Source organism: Plecotus auritus (assembly GCF_963455305.1).
Source record: "Plecotus auritus genome assembly, chromosome: 6".
NCBI lineage: Eukaryota > Metazoa > Chordata > Mammalia > Chiroptera > Vespertilionidae > Plecotus > Plecotus auritus.
The window spans coordinates 116676931-116694013 of NC_137773.1; the positions used below are offsets into that span (position 1 = coordinate 116676931).

The following is a 17083-nucleotide window of genomic DNA, read 5'->3' on the forward strand; positions in this document are numbered from 1 at the left end:
CGATTCTCCCTGGAATGCATTCACCTGGCTCTCTACATTGCCCCACCCCTTGATGACGTCAGCACTTCTGACTAGCCAGAGAGCCCCAAGCACTTGTCCACCCGAGCATTTCTGGCTCTGCACATGGCCCCTTCCCTTCAATGACATCAGCACTTCCTTCTGGTCCCCGTTCCACAAGCCCTTATACACCTGAGCATTTTTGGCTCTTCATGTGGCCACACCCCCTCGATGAAGTCAGCACTTCCTGCCAGCCCCAGGGCCCCAAGCACTTGAAAACCTAAGCATTTTTGGCTATCCACGTGGCCCTTTCCCATCAATGATGTCAGCAATTCTTGCTGGTGTCCGGAACCAAGCACTGATCCACCTGAGCACTTCTGGCTGTCCAGTTTCCAAACTCCACTGATGATATGACCACTAAAAGCTGGTCACAGTGCCCCAACCTTTGTTCACGTGCGTGTTTTCGGCCGTTAACCCCCCTGTTCGCCTGACCAAGGACCCACAATGCTGTCTACTGAGCTCCTAAGAAGCGGGGTGACTTGCCCATCTCTGGAATTTCGCTTAAGGGCCTAATACCCACAGCCACAGCTCAACTTCTGCTCACAGACTTACTCTTCTCAGCTGGGTAGGGTTACAGGAAGGCGGCAGTCAGTGCTCCTTTAAAACCTCCCAGGGCATTGGTGAGGCCAGGGACCCCGCATGGTCCCCAACATGCAGGCACCTCACACTGGACTGACCTGGGACTATGGCAGTCCTCCCTGAGGTTTTGAAATCTGGGAAAAAGCAGTGTTGAGATCCTGAAAAGCCTTTCAGAACTGGGCGTTAAGGCCTGCCCCTCCAGGCTCACTGACAGTTTCCTGAGCCCTAAGTCCCAGTTTTTTGCTTAATTCGTGGAGAATGCCCTTCCCTGAGAACACGTAGTATATCGAAAATTTCAGAGCATGGACCCATGGAAGATGGGGCATTTGTGACCTCAAGCGATCCTCCCTGGAATGCATTCACCTGGCTCTCTACATGACCCCTCCCCTTGATGACTTTAGCACTTCTGGCCGGCCCCAGAGCCCCAAGTACTTGTCCACCTGAACATTTCTGGCTCTCCACGTGGCCCCTTCCCTCCAATGATGTCAGCACTTCCTGCTGGTCCCCGGCCCCAAGCCTTTATCCACGTGAGCATTTCGGACTCTTCATTTTGCCACACCCCCGATGAAGTCCGCACTTCCGGCCAACCCCAGGGCCCAAAGCACTTGAACACCTGAGCATTTCTGGCTATCCACGTGGCATTTTCCCTTCAATGAGGTCAGAATTTCCAGCTCGTATCCAGACCCCAAGCCCTTATTTGCCTCAGTACTTCTAGCTGTCCACCTTTCCAAACTCCACTGATGATATGACCACTAAAAGCTGGTCACAGGGCCTCAACCTTTGTTCACGTGAGCGTTTTCGGCCGTTAACCCCCTTGTTCGCCTGACCAATGACCCACAAGGCTGTCTGTTGAGCTACTAAGAAGCAGGTGGCTTCCCAATCTCTGGAAGGTCGCTTAAAGTCCTAACACCCACAGCCCCAGCTCAACTTCTGCTCACAGACTTACTATTCCCAGTGGGGTAGGGTTACAGGCAGGTGGCTGCCAGCGCTTTTTTAAAACCTCCCAGGGCGTCGATGAGGCCAGGGACCCCGCATGGTTCCCAACATGCGGGCACCTCACACTGGACTGACCTGGGACTCTGACAGTCCTCCCTGAGGTTTTGAAATCTGGGAAAAAGCAGTGTTGAGACCCTGAAAAGCCTTTCAGTACTGGGCGTAAAGGCCTGCCCTCCTGGTTCACATACAGTTTCCCGAGCCCTATGTCCCAGTTTTTTGCTTAATTCATGGGGAACATTCTTCCTTGAGAACAGGTACCATGTCCAAAATTCCAGAGCATGGACCCATGGAAGCTGGGGCGTGTGTGACCTCTAGGGACCCTCCCTGGAATGCATTCACCTGGCTCTCTACATGGCCCCTCCCCTTGATGATGTCAGCACTTCTAGCAGGCAGGAGAGCCCCAAGCACTTGTCCATCTGTGCTTTATAAAATAAGTGGTTTTGGGACACGGGGCAAACAGCAGGTCACAGATACAGGACAACCAGCAGGATTTTTTCTGATTTGAGAGATTGGGTAGTTATTAGTGAGCATTTCATGAGGGAACACTTTTCATGAGCCTATACTACAGGCTGAACACCAGAATTCTGGAGTGGACTGTGTACCTGAGCTGCGTGGTCCCATCTTACAGTCTCTCTGGAGGCAGAGCCAAGGTGCTGAGGTTTTGACTGTCAGCAATGAATGAACTACACTATAAAACAGGGAGAATTTGGCCTGACCGGTGTTGCTCAGTGTTTAGATAGTCAGCTCGCACTGGGAAGAGTTGCAGGTTTGATTCCCAGTCAAGGGCATGTACCTGGGTTGCAGGTTTGATACCCCATGAGTACAAAAGGCAACCAATTGATGTGTCTCCCTCATATTGATTTTTCTCTCTTTTTCCTGCTCCCTTTCTCCCTTCCACTCTCTAAAAGATCAATGGAGAAAATATCCTCAGGTTGTGGATCAACCAAAAAAAGGGTTTTTTTTCCAAGTTACAAAATGAAAACCTTGAGAAATCTGTTCTGTGTTAAAAAGAACATTGCTTGTAAATCTTAGAACCAGGCTCAGGTAGATTCCAGGGATCCCAAGCTTTAGGGTTTCCCTTTCTCAGAACTGCTGGGATTGCACAGGAAGAGGTGCAGATTATGAAAGGAGCCACTTTGGGCTAAAAAATTAGGAAGAATTTTTATTCTCTTTAGTCTAAGAGACCAGCCTTGGTGAGCAAAGGGAAAACTTGTGTTGCTATCACAACAGTCTAGCTTATTATTTATTAACTAGAGGCTCAGGAGTTTCTAGGTACTTCAGTTCCTGATTTTTGGATTAACTACAATGACAACAAGAAACATATTGTGTATAATTTCAATTCTTTGAAGTTAGTTTACACCTGCTTCATAGTCCAGCAGGTTCACTTGAAAAATAATTGAAATGCTCCTCCACTGCCATCTTGTGTGCATCTTGGGAGTAGCAGGTCAGTGCAGGTCAGCAGGACAAGGGGGTGGCTATAGTGGAGCATCTCTAAGAGCTAAATGAAATGCTATTTAGGAGTGTATTTCAGAACTTTTAAAACTAAGAACTTTCCTATCATCAACCAATCAAGAAAAGACAAGTGCTGGCAAGGATGTGGAGAAAAAGGAGCCCTCGTGCACTGCTGGTGGGAATGCAGACTGGTGCAGCCACTGTGAAAAACAGTATAGAATTTCCTAAAAAACTTAAATATGAAACTCCCATTTGACCCAGTAATCCCACTTCTAGGACTATATCCCAAGAAATCAGAAACACCAATCAGAAAAATTATATGCACCCTTATGTTCACAACAGCACAATTTACAATAGCTAAGATTTGGAAACAGCCTAACAGCCCATCAACAGATGAGTGGATTAGAAAACTATGGTACATTTACAAAATGGAATATATGTAGCTGTAAAAAAAAAAGAAAGAACTCTTACCATTCACAATAGCATGAATGGGCCTGGAGGGCATTATGCTGAGTGAAATAAGCCAGTCAGAGAAAGATAAATATCACATGATCTCACTTATTTGTGGAATATAATGAACAAAATAAACTGATGAACAAAAATAAATCCAGAGACTTAGAAGCATCAAACAGACCATCCAACCTCAGAGCGAAGGCAGGGGAGGGTGGGGGGAAGGGAAGAGATCAACCAAAGGATTTGTATGCATGTGCAACTTGGGAATAATACCTTAGTGCCTTTCAGCAGGAAAGGTTGTTGGGTACAGTGGGTTATCTGATTGTTGAATGCAGTTTGCTGCTCAGGTTGTTGAAGTGTTTTACATCCTTACTGAAGTCTTGGTGTGAGGCTATTGGTTCTGAAAGAGGTATGCTCTGTCTCTGAATGAGAGAGGTGCGTTAAACTTATTACGATTACAAATGTATCTAGTTTCCCTTGCAGGTCTCTTCTATGTACTTTGATTTCATGTTATGAAGTGCTTGTGAATTTGGATATTCCTGGTAAAATGAAATTATTGATATGAAGTGCTCTTTATTTATAGTAATGCTTTTTGCCTTCAAGTCTCCTGTGTTATCATATACTTTTTATTTGGTTTATATTCGCTTAATATATTTTTTTCCATTCTTTCACTTTTGATATCTTTCTACCCTTAGGTTTTCGGTAGCTTTCAGTTTTTATATTAGTTATGAGTAAAATGAGTTAATTTTTGGTTCAATATTTTTCACCATTCAGTTGTTCCAACACTCTTTATTATATAATGCATATTTTCCCACTGATCTAAGGAGATACTTTTATTTTACCAAATTTCCATATGTATTTGAGTCTATTACTGGACTTTGTTTTCTGTTCTATCAGTTTATCTATTCACAGGACATTATCCAAGTTTTTTAATTACTGTAGCTTTATAACACAACTAGAGGCCTGATGCATGAAGATTCGTGCAAGAATGGGCCTTCCTTACCCTGGCTGCCAGCACTGCCTTCGCTCTGGAGCCGCCTTTTTGCTCTGGCCTGGAGCCGCCTTTCTGCCTTGCCACGCTGCCCAGTTGCCCGGAGTGGCTGGGGCAGTGCAGAACACCTGCATCATCACCATGACAATGATGCAAGTGTCCCGCCCCACCCCTGGCTGCTTGGTGCCTGCAAATTAACCCGTCATCTTTGTTGGGTTAATTTGCATACTCACTCCTGATTGGCTGGTGGGCATCAAAAGGTATGGTCAATTTGCATCTTACTCTTTTATTAGTGTAGATACATTATTCTATCTGTTTGGGTAGCTTTTATTTATTCATTTTTTTCAGAATTTTATTTAAAAAATATTTTTATTAATTTCAGAGAGGAAAGAGAGGGAGACAGAGAAACATCAATGATGAGAGAGAATCATCGATCAGCTGTCTCCTGCATGCTCCCCACTAGGGAGATCAAGCCTGCAATCAGGACATGTGACCTGACCAGGAATCAAACTGTAACCTCCTTATTAATGGGTCAACCACTGAGCCCTGCTGGCCAGGCCAGAATTTTCTTTTACGTTTTTCATTTGAACATGTGAACTTAAATGAGCTTGTTTTGGTCTTAAAAATCTTGCTGATATTTTAATCAAATCATAATAAATTTATAATCAACATTGGGATATTGACATCATTATGGTTTGTTGTTGTTGTTTTTTACCCAAGAATACGATGTTACTGTCCAGTTGTTCAAGTGTCAGTTATTGGGTAGCATTTAAAAATTTTATTTATACAGATTGTGCACATTTTTGTTAAGATCATTCCTAGGCATCTTATGTTTTGTTGCCATTGTACATTTTCTTTGATTATATATTTCATGTACTGTTTTAAAGGATATGTATTTATATGCATGTTATCTCTCTCTTTCTCTCTGAAATAAATTAAAAAATGTGAAATGAGTAAGATTATTGATTGTTAGCAAAAAAAATCAATATGAACTTTTGTTTCTTCACCATATAAGCAAGTATTCAGACATTTTGGGAGTACATGTCTATCACCATTTCCTGAACAAAGATTTTTAAAAATATATGGTAATACTGATTTTCAGAGAGGGAGGAAGGGAAAGGGAGAGAGAGACTGAAACATTGATGAGACAGAGATATCACTTCAATCGGCAGCCTCCGGCATGCCCCCTTCTGGGGACTGAACCCACAACCCTGGCATGTGCCCTGACCAGGAATCAAACCAGCAGCCTCTTGGTGCCTGAGAGAATACTCAATCCACTGAGCCACACCAGTCAGGCTGAACTGAGATTTAACAATTAAGCTGAAGTAACTTATTCTCAACTGAATGATTATGTCAATGAATGTGGAACAACCTACTAATTTATCTTGTGGATGTAAAACTTTTATTTAAAGTTTCAAAGGTGGGAGGGCAGCATTGGACTTGTAAGGATATAGGCTGCTTGAGGAAGGGGACAGGCAGACCGCCTGGGACAGCGCCGGAATTGGTCGTGCTGAGTAGAGGTAGGAAAGAGGTGGCCAGCCAGTTCATTTGGCTACAGCTGGCCACTTGGTAAGATGCACTTTCATTCCCCTCTGAGAGCCGGCCCATTTTATCCAGTTTGGTCAACATGGATTTCAGGGAAATTCTCATGATAGCTTCTAAAGGACAAGGAGCCAACAGCGTACCGAAAAGGTATAGTTTGGCAGTGGGTCCACCCAAAAAAGACCCCAAAGTTAAGGGTGTCCAATCAGCAGCATACAAGCTTTTCTCAGAAGAAAAGTGGAGGAGCTCGGACAAACAGCCTTAGAGGAAAAAAAAAAAAAAGGAGAAAAGAAGAACTAGTGAAAAAGTGAATTGAGCTAGAACATGAGAAGAAAGCAAGAGCTATAGCCAAGAGGACAAAGCACAATTTCCATGGTTAAATGGGATTTCTGTTGAGGAAAAGTTAAAGAAAAGACAGGCAATGGAAAGCTACTAGTCAGGGAACAGACCAAGAGTATGAAATAGAAGAAGAAGAAGAATTCTTAGAATACAATCAAGCAGCATCAGAGCAAGAACCTCCTCCCAAAGTTGAAAGTAAACCAAAGGTCCCCCTTAAAAGTGCCCCACCATCATGAACATCACTGACCTACTCAGGCTGGCTGTGAAAAAGCAGTATGATGTGAGAGTCCATGTCCCACTTGGTTCTGGGTTTGGGATCTGCAGAAGGGCTATGGGCAAATGATGAGACAAGACAAGAAATAATAATTTGGAAATAATGGGGGCCAGTCGGAGAGTCCAATGCAAGGGCAAGGACTTCGCTGGTGCCCAGGCCCTGACAGCCTTTTATTCAATTTTAGATACACATATTGCCCTTAGGCAGGCAACTCTGGTAACAGACAGACTATCTTAAAGGTCAGTAAATATTAGTAAAGATTTACTTTGAGACTATATGGTCAGGAAATTGCTTGAGCCAGCATTGTCTCAACTAAACAATCAGTGCATAGCTTTGGCCCATGCCAGAGCTCAAGGTTGATGAGCCTTCTGCATTCCTTGTTTACACTTTTCTGATAGGAAAGGCAATGGGTAGCTTCCAACATCTCCCCCTTCTCTTTTTCTTAATAAATGTTGAAAAGTGAATGCCACCTGAAGGGTTCAAGTCCTTTTAAGACTCTTCATTCCACATCTGCAGACTAGAAATAAACATAAGAATGAAAATGAGACAAGCAATAGTGGTTATGCTGAGAGGCAAATGTAAGGAGATCCAGTGGAAGAGATTAAATTCGTTCGTGTCTTTTTTAAATTTCTGCCAGGCATCTAAAGAATTAGTTTATAAGTTTGCCTGGGATAATTGTACAATATGCTGTTGTAATTCTAAAATATCAAGGGTTGTGTTATCTTTACCCCAAGCACCAAGGTGATTTTTTATTGATTCCCAATAGGGAATGGGGGGGGGGGGGGGCGGGGTGTGTAACACAAATCTGGGAAAAATTATAATGACACTACAAAGATATTCTTTGCTCTAAGCTGTGGATTTTATCACCCATCCACAAGACTGTAGACTTTAATGGTGATAATTCTATCTCAAACTGGCTATCAATTCTTTTTTGTATAGACCGGTTGTACAAACTGAGAAGTTTGAACATTTTGTACCATGGATGAAGCAGCAATGCCCACAGAAGTAAGTAATGTTACGAGGGCAAAGAGTCCTGCAATTAACATTCCAGGAAATCTTTTTCGTCTTTTTAAGATTTTTGCCAGATCATGTAACAGTTAGTAGGTTTGATGAGATTCCCAAGGCTCGGTTAGGTGAGTAGGAAACTAAGCGAAAGTCGGTAGTTTTAAAATCATGAGGGAATCCTTTTGGAATGTAAAATTAATACAATGGGATAGTGTGCAGCCTGCGCATGACACCTCATACAGATGGCTTGTAATATTAAGGTGCATCTGGATGGGGCCTGAGAGGAGTACAAACGGATCAAATACACAGGCGGTGGCAAATACTGTCTTATTGGGAGTTCCCCATAAGGTACGAATGGAATTATTTGAGCTATAGTTAAAACTATACTATTTAATAGGTGCAAGTGCAGCAGGTAATTTCCATTATGTATTTTTTAGGGGCTAATAGTCATGTTGAAATTGAGATCCAACAAATCCTCCTCCATGCCATGAAATGGAGTGATTAGCTTCAACATATAGATAGGATGCATTCCCCTCCCATTTTAGGGTGCGATTGTTACTATATGCAAACCCATAGGGGCTCCAATCCACAAAGAAAAAAACTGTTATTAAGTTTGCTGCTGGTGGGGTGGTCACTATAACAGTCTTGCCAATTAATTTCTTCCTTGGTGGGTGCCATTCATAAGACTTTTTACATAACGGCTTAGTGTGTGGGGGGGTGTTTTAGTAAAGTTACATTTTCTGCACCTCTCCCCAGAGCAAGTAGTGATAGTAGATGTATTTGGGCTTTTGCTTCCCCCTCCTTTGGTGTCCATGTTAGCCAGAAGCCTCTTTTTAATTTTACACACAAAGGAGCTGTGGTTTGGTTCTGTGTCATACAAAAGGGAAGCTTTTATACCATGTAATTATACTTTGCCATATACTTTTTTTTTATACCATGTAATTATACTTTGCCCATATACTTCCTTGCCCCACCCATGGTCCTCCTGGGTGACCAAGGTGTTTGGTGTTATTGGTGACTACATTAGGCAGGGGATCAGCCCACATAAGGTGTCTTACCCATGGAGGGTCAGGAACATAAGTCCAAAATACTTCCCCATTTACCCCGGTAGCATTACTGCACAGCTGATGACTGCTAGCAGGGCAAGAAAGACATTCTCAGACGTTCTTGGGGTTCTGGTCTCCTCACAAATTCTCTCAGCTTTCTGGACCATCTTCTTCACCATCCCGCAGGTGACCTCTGGGCTATTTGTCTCATTCTCCTCCCATTCCTTATCTTCAGTGGGTTGCTTGGGGCTGCTGCTATCTGCGGCTGGGGTAGTCGATTGTCTGCAGCTGTAAGGCATGGCTCCAGGTGCAAGGTCCTCATTAACCTGGCCAGTTCCTCCCTCGGATCCATGTTGAAGTTTAATATTTCTTGTGGGAATCCACATGGGCTTCGAGAAATTTTCAGGAAATATACAAGCGTAGCCTTGACCAAATGTTAACAGGGGGTTGGGGCCCTTCGATAAACCAGACTCGGGATCTTTCCATTTAACCAGACCATTTTCCTTTGGCTTATTCTGACACCAGTTTATTTCCATGGGTGTCTTGCCATGGGCATCACAAGTGAAAAAAATTAAAGTAATTAAGGCTTAGTGTAGTCTACCTACAGGTGATTTCTCCATATTCCCCCTTTTCTGTTTTTCAAGTTGGGATTTTAGCCTATGATGCTGGCGTTCTATAATTGCCTGTCCCTGCAAATTATATGGTATTCATGTAATGTGCTGAATTTTCCACTTTTTACAAAATTGCTGGAAATGACAGGTTGTGTAAGCTGGTCCATTGTCAGTTTTAATGATTTTTGGAATGGCCATGACGGCAAAAGCAGCTAGGCAATGATTAATAACCTGTTTTGCCATTTCCCCTGTAGATGCAGTAGCCCATAGGCCCTTTGAAAAGGTATATACAGAGACATGCAATGCCCCAAGGTGTCCAAAAGGAGTATAATGTGTTACATCCATTTGCCAGATATGTTCCCTTATCAATTCTCGAGGGTTAATTCCTGTGTTAGACCTTTGAGGCAGATGTAATATGCAAGTGGAACATTCTCTGATAATCTGTTTTGTCTGCTGTTGAGTGATCGAGAATTGTTTGAACAACATTTTGGCAGGTTGATGAGATTCTGAAGCCTGTTTTAATAGAGCAACCAATTGATCAGCATGTGCATTTCCTTTTGTTAGCCAGCCAGGTAATACACTGTGAGCCCTGATGTGAGTGTACAATCTGCTGAACTTGTTTAAATAGTAAAAAATAAACTTTGGTCACTGAGCCATTTTAACTGAGCAGTTTCAATTCTATTCACTAGGCCTGCAGCATAAGAAGAGCCAGAGATAATATTAAGAAGCTCTTGGAAATCCTGCAATGCAACCTTAATAGCCTCTAATTCAATTCTTTGTACAGAAGTATGACTGGTCAGTCTGACTCGGTCTGAATTCATTGTATGATAGGCAGCTTTACCATTCGATGATCCATCAGTAAAAACAGTTATTTTTTTGGTATAATAAGGGGGTATAATATAAAAATTGTAGTAATTTGTCTTTTAATAGGTGACAACTAAGTTCCCCTGAGTATCCACTTAGTCCAATTTGCCAATTCAAATCAGTTTGAAATAATATTTCTAATTGCTTCCCAGGGAGGGGAAGGTAAATGCATTGTGGTTCTTATCCTCTAAGCTGCCTGCAGCGCTTTCTAAGTTGAGGTATCAACTGAGCCATAAGTTCTATATATTAACTGCAGTTTTAGAGGATTGATGCCCTAGGTGGACCCATTCAATAATAGCAGGAGAGTTTTTTGGAAGATGACTCCAGTGGGACTATTTGCAGTAGGGTTAATCTGTCCCAATAAAGGCAATTCAGGCTCTACCCATGCTACTTGGGCTGAGGAGATTGTCTGCTCAATTCTTAGCAACTCCTTCCTAGCTTCATCTGTTAATGTTCAGGATGAGGAAAGATTAGAGTCACCCCTAAGTATATTAAATAAATTTGTCATTTCTCCTGTAGAGATTTTCAGATAAGGTCTTAACCAGTTAATGTCCCCTAATACTTTTTGAAAGTCAGTTAAAGTTTTAAGGCAATCTTATTTCCACCTTTTGAGGCCTAATACGTTGGTTTTCAATTATGGTTCCCAGATATTTGAAAGGCATTTCTTTCTGTACCTTTTCTGGAGCAATTTTTACATCGCCAAAGTCTGCTCTTCCCATGGACTTGCTAAGAGCAAGTCATCCATGTAATGAATAATGTAACATCGGGAATATTTGTCCCTTAAAGGCTGAACAGCTTGAGCTACATATTTTTGACACTAGGTGGGGCCATTGGCCATTCCTTGAGGCAAAACTTTCCATTGATATCTTTTCATGGGTTTTATATTATTAATAGCTGGCACTGAAAATGCAAATCTCTGTTTATCTTGAGGTGCCAAGGGAATGGTGAAGAAACAATCCTTAAGATCTACTACTATAAGAGACCAATCTAGAGGGATTTGAAAAGGCGCTGGGAGTCCAGGCTGTAAAGCTTCCATGGTATGCATAGTAGTGTTAACTGCTCTAAGATCATGTAACAATTGCCATTTTCCTGCTGCCTTCTTAGGTATAGTAAATATAGGTGTATTCCAAGGACTATTGGAAGGCTCTATGCTCTATTTGTTCTTGTATTAATTCATGAATATGACCTAATTTCTCCTTGGTTAATGGCCACTGATCCAGCCATATAGGTCTATCATCTTTCCATTGTATAGGATCTGCATGAGGGTGAGGAGATTGAGCAGTAACCACTCCTCAAAAGGTTGATATCCTAATCCTCATCTTCCTGGGTTTCCTTTGGCTTGGATGGGCTCTTTAATTCCCTGATTATTTTTTCCTAAGCTTTGACCAGTCTGATATCCCATCCGAGTTATTAACTGCTGTCCTTTGCCGGTAATAATACAAGCTTGTAAACATTCTAAAACATCCCAGCCCCATAAGTTGACTGCAATCCCAGAGACTATGTAAGGCTGAAACCATCCTGTCTGTCCTTCTTCACCTTGCCACCTTAACACTGCAGCACTGCATTGTGTATTATCAGGAACTCTGACCCCCATGATAGAGCTTATAGCTTCTACCATGGACCAACTTGGAGACCAGAATTCTTTGCTGATAATGCTGACATCCGCTCCAGTGTCTCTTAAACCTTTAAACCATTTTCTCTCTATTCTTAAATTAATCATAGGATGGGTTTTGCTAATTTCATGTATCCAATAGATATCTGAGCTTCCAAATCCTTGTGTTCCTCTTTTCCTATTTATAGCTTCACCTTGCTGAATAAAAGGTACAAGTAGTATCTGAGCAATTCTTTGTCCTGAAGTAATTTGCATAATATGATTACATTCTAATATTACCTTAATTTCTCCCTCAACAGTCTGAATCTATGACTCCAGGCAGAACAGTTAGTCCTTTCAGAGTTTTTCCATTTCTCCCTAAGATTAATCCTAAAGTTCTTGGTGGCACAGGTCCCCAGATTCCTGTAGGAACAGCTTGCCGAACCATATCGGGGGTCAAAATGACCGCTATAGTACTGTTAAAAACTAAGCCTGCGCTCCCTGGAGTGGCTCAGATGAGGGAGTCCACTGTGGGCCTTGCAGGGCAAATTTCCCCTATTGATGATGGGGCTGGGGGGCCGTTTCCCTTTGGTTGGCCATTCTCTATGTCTTGATCTAATGGCTGCCCATTTTTATGAAATTTCGATCTGCATTAACCAACCCAATGGTTTCCCTTCTGACTTCTAGGACACAGAGAGGTTTAATCTGTGTTGATTGAATTGGGAGGCAGAATGCTCACGCCTTTCCCTAGATCGCCACCTTGTGTCCTTCTTGGTTGCTTACGTTCTTTTTTAAAATGTCCTGTTCTTCCACAATTATAACACCTTTTATTCCCCACTGTTACAGTGGCAGCGAGTAAGTTTGCTTGAAAAGTGCCTGACCCCACATTCTGACATGCTCGAATCATTTCTGTAATGGTACTATTTTTTCTCAGAGGCGTCAGGCATTTCTTATAATCAGCATTGGCATTTTCATAAGCTAATTGCTGAATTAAAATGTCTCCTGCTGTTTCATGTTGAATCTGTCATTTCACTGCTTGAGTGAGGCAAGCCATAAAGTCAGAAAATGACTCTGTAGGCCCCTGCATACATTTACTAAAAGCTCCCTGAGGGTCCCCTTTTGATGGTAAAGCCCACCAAGCTCTTCTTCCACAAAGTCTAATTTGCTCATATGCCTGTTGCACATAATTTAGCTGATTTTGCATGTCATTATATTGTCCCAGTCCTATCAGCATTTCATAAGTTATTTGAGCATTCAGCCCGCAGTTTGCATGGGCTTGCTCCTGACATTTCTCCAAAAATTCTCCCTTCCATAGTAAATAATCTCCTCCATGAGCCAGAGAATACCAATCATAAGGAGCTAAGAATGCTTCAGAAATATTAGTCATAATTTCTCCAGTAAAAGAGCTATAGGACCATTCTGGACTATGCTTTCACGCAAGGCCTTTATCATTTTAAAGTAAAATTTTTCATCTGTCTTATTATATGGTTCAGGAGCTGTGGGTCAGATACTTGTATAATAGGAAAAGCAAGTTGGTCCTCCACCGTCATGTCCTTTAATCCTTCTCGGATAGTTCTTTGCATAGGTGATTCTATTAATGGTGAATTAAATGTTTCAGGATTAGGACATGGAGGTGGAGGGGGCCATGAAGGCCATTCCTCCAATTTTTCTTTTTGCTCCTCTTTAGGAGTGGAAGGTGCAAGGGGAGGGGGTTTATCCTCTTTTGTTTCTCTAGAAGGCTCTAGCAAGTGCAATACCATGTTCCACAAGGAGAAACAATTTGGAGGCAAATTTTTCCCCTGCTGCTGAGGTTCTTTCAAGTTCTGACTAACTCTTTCCCAACATTCAATATCTAATGTACCTTCTTCAGGAAACCAGGGATTATGTTCTATAATAATATGCAAAAACTGTAAGAGAATACCTTCTGACACTTTAATTCCTTTATCCTTAAGCATGCAAACCAAAAGTCTACAATAAAGCTTCTCCCCTTTTGACAAATTCTGCCCTATTAGCCAGGCTAAAAAAAGATATTCCCACCCTACTTACAGATCTCGACTTCTGCAGCTGGCTGTGGGCTTTGCACGCGGCAAATTTCCCCACCTACCCGGTGAATTCTTTTTCCCCAACTTGCCGGTGAAACTTAGTTTCTGTGCTCCAGGCAAATCTTTTCCAGACATCCATCATTCAAGGTGCCAGATGTGAGAGTCCACGTCCCGCATGGCTCAGGGTTTGGGATCTGGAGAATGGCTGTGGTCAAATGATGAGACAAGACAAGAAATAATAATTGGGAAATAATGGGGGGGCAGACAGAGAGTCCAATGCAAGGGCAAGGACTTCACTGGTGCCCAGGCCCTGCCAGCCTTTTATTCAATTTTAGATACACATATTGCCCTTAGTCAGGCAGGCAATTCTGGTAACAGAAAGACTATCTTAAAGGTCAGTAAATATTAGTAAAGAAATCTTTGAGTCTATTTGGTCAGGAAATTGCTTGAGCCACCATTGTCTCAACTAAACAATCAGTGCATAGCTTTGGCCCTTGCCAGAGCTCAAGGTTGATGAGCCTTCTGCATTCCTTGTTTACACTTTTCTGATAGGGAAGACAATGGCTAGCTTCCAACAGTATGAACCAGTGGAAATCAAGGTAGTGAAAAAAAACACACAGAAAAGTGGCCTATGATTGCACAAGAACTTAGGGAGTGAAAACTTCTTGAATGAAGACATATGAAAAAGAAGCCTGAAGCAGATGCAGGACTACCTCTGACCAAAATGGTGCCCTCTCATACTGAAAGTATGGGCACAATACCTAGCAGAGTTTCCAGGGACAAGCATCCTTCTTCCAAAGGTACTCCCCTTCCTCATGCTGAGAATAAATCCAGACCCCACACAGATAATAAGAAACATTTAGGTTTGTTTTCATCCAAATCCATGCCAGGAGAGAGGACCAAAGTAGGATATAGCAACTGTTCCCAAGCCTCACTTCAGAAGGACCATGACAGGCCTGTTTTCAATGGGGCTGGAAAGACCCACTGAGCACCTTTCACCAAGTGTTCCAAAGACTTCTGCTAAAGGGACTCAGAAATCTGTTACTGAGCACACAGCCAAAAATCTCCTCTCTATCCTAGCCATTCCAGACCTGGACCTGTGGTCTCCCCACATAAGGCTAAGAGTCCAAGTGTCAGGCCATCAGGCAGCAGCTCCAGCCCAGCTCCTGGGCAGCCCATCACAGGGAGTCTTCAGCCTATGGTTAGTTCTGGCTCCATGCCCAGGCACCAGAATGGCAGCTCCAGCTCAGGACCTGAGCGATCAATCACTGGGACCAAGAGGCCAGCCAGTGACTTAAATCCTCCTGGAAGGACAGTCAGCAGTACAGGTGGCTCTGGATGATCCATCAGGGGCTCAGGTGGTTCTAGGAAGTCAGTGGTCAGTTCTGGTGACTCTGGGTGGTGGCCTGTGCACAATCCACATAACCGACGACCAATGAGTGGCTCAGTGCCCCCCAAGCGGTCAGTCAGTGGCTCTGGGCGATCAGTAAGTGGCACAGTTTCAGCTGGACAGACTGTCAGCAGTTCAGGCCCTAGAAGACCAGTGAGCAGCTTGGGACCTGGATGAATAGTTAGTAGCTTAGATCCCCCCATAAGCCCAAATGCACTTTTGTCTCAGAAACAATATCTTCTAAGAATATCATTACCCAGCCCACCAATGGACAGATGAATGGAGCTGGCTACAGATCTGCCCAACGTTATCAAGGGTTTCCCTTCCCTGGTGGTTACAAAAGACAGTGAGAATATGAAAAGGAGGAAGATGAGAACTATGACTCCAAAATGGAAGATTTTATCAAAGATGAAGGAGAATCTCACGAAGAAATATCTAAGCATATTCTTTGGCTATGATGAAAAAAAAAATTCAAAGATGAAGAAGCAAAGAGTTTAAGACCAGGTATGCAAGATGACTTAGAGGAAATGAGATGGGAGGAAGAAGCAACAAAATGCGGAGAGGTCAAGAAGCTGAAAAGACGTTAGCTGCTGCTTTTATTTCCTTTTGTGAAACACTGGAGACACTCTACTGCAAAGAAGTCCTGCCTTTGAACTGAAGAAGCCCATTACCATTTTATATTTACTAGTGGCCCAGTGCATGAAATTTGTGCACAAGGATGGGGGAAGGTGTCCCTTAGCCCGGCCTGCACTCTCTCCAATCTGGGACCCCTTGGGGGATGTACAGGATCAGGCCTACGCCGGCAGTTGGGCATCCCTCTCACAATCCAGGACTGCTGGCTCGTAACCACTTGCCTGCCTACCTGACTGCCTGCCTGATTGCCCCTAACCACTTCTGCCTGCCAGCCTGATCACCCCCTAACCACTCCCCTGCCGGCCTGATTGACACCTAACTGCTCCCCAGCTGGCTTGATTCCCCCCAACTGCCCTCCCCGGCCACAACCTGCCTTCTCCACCGGGACCCGCCTGCTCTGCGTGAGGTGGAGGAGATGCTGGGACCCCCCAGGCCTCACCACACGAAGTTGCTGCTGGGCCCCGCCTCCTCTGTGCACTTGGCCATCTTGTGGCAGCCATCTTGTGGCAACGTCACATGCGAGTGCCACCTAGGTTTTTATTAGTATAGATACTTGGATCCTTGAGGACAAGGAATGGATACTATACTCTGAGAGGCCAGATTATTATGATCTCTGAACGCATAATTTTCTGGCCACTCAGTATATATATGTATGTATGTATGTGTATATATATATATATATATATATATATATATATATATATATATATCCTACCTAATAAAAGAGTAATATTCAAATTGACTGTACCTCTGCTATTCCCACAAGCCATGCCCAACAGCCAATCAAAAGCGAGTATGCAAATTAACACAACCAAGATGGCTGCAGCCACAGAGAGAGCAGGAGGCTTGGGTTTCCCCAGCAACAGAGGAAGCCAAGCTTTCTGCCTGCCCTGGCTGGCCCAGGCATTCGCTCAAGGCTACAAAGTTTCAATTATAGAAGATAAATAAATCCCAACAAAAATGGCGGCAGCCACGGAGTTGGAGAGAACAGGATGCTTGAGTTGCCCCTGATGATGGAGGAAGCCAAGTTTCCGCAGCCCTGGCCTGCCTTGGCCTCCACTCAAGGCTACAAAGTTTCAATTATAGAAGTTAAATAAATCCCAGATACCAGGGCCTCTGCTTGGGTCACCGGTGGCCGTGGCCAGCCTGCAAACCACCACAGTCCCCTCACCCAGGCTGCCCCACAGCCCAAGAGGACCCCCACCCTGATCCGAGACA

The 17083-nt window shown here is 43.4% G+C and overlaps 2 pseudogenes across 2 annotated transcripts; both read left to right on the forward strand.

Moving 5' to 3' along the window:
• Positions 1–6155: 6155 nt before the first annotated feature.
• Positions 6156–15184, forward strand: LOC308251814 (protein SPT2 homolog; annotated as a pseudogene). The gene is made up of 2 exons: positions 6156–6683; positions 14421–15184. The product of its transcript is annotated as a protein SPT2 homolog (transcript).
• Positions 15185–15277: 93 nt separating this feature from the next.
• On the forward strand, positions 15278–15819 carry LOC308251815 (protein SPT2 homolog; annotated as a pseudogene). The gene has a single exon. The product of its transcript is annotated as a protein SPT2 homolog (transcript).
• The last annotated feature ends 1264 nt before the right edge of the window (positions 15820–17083 follow it).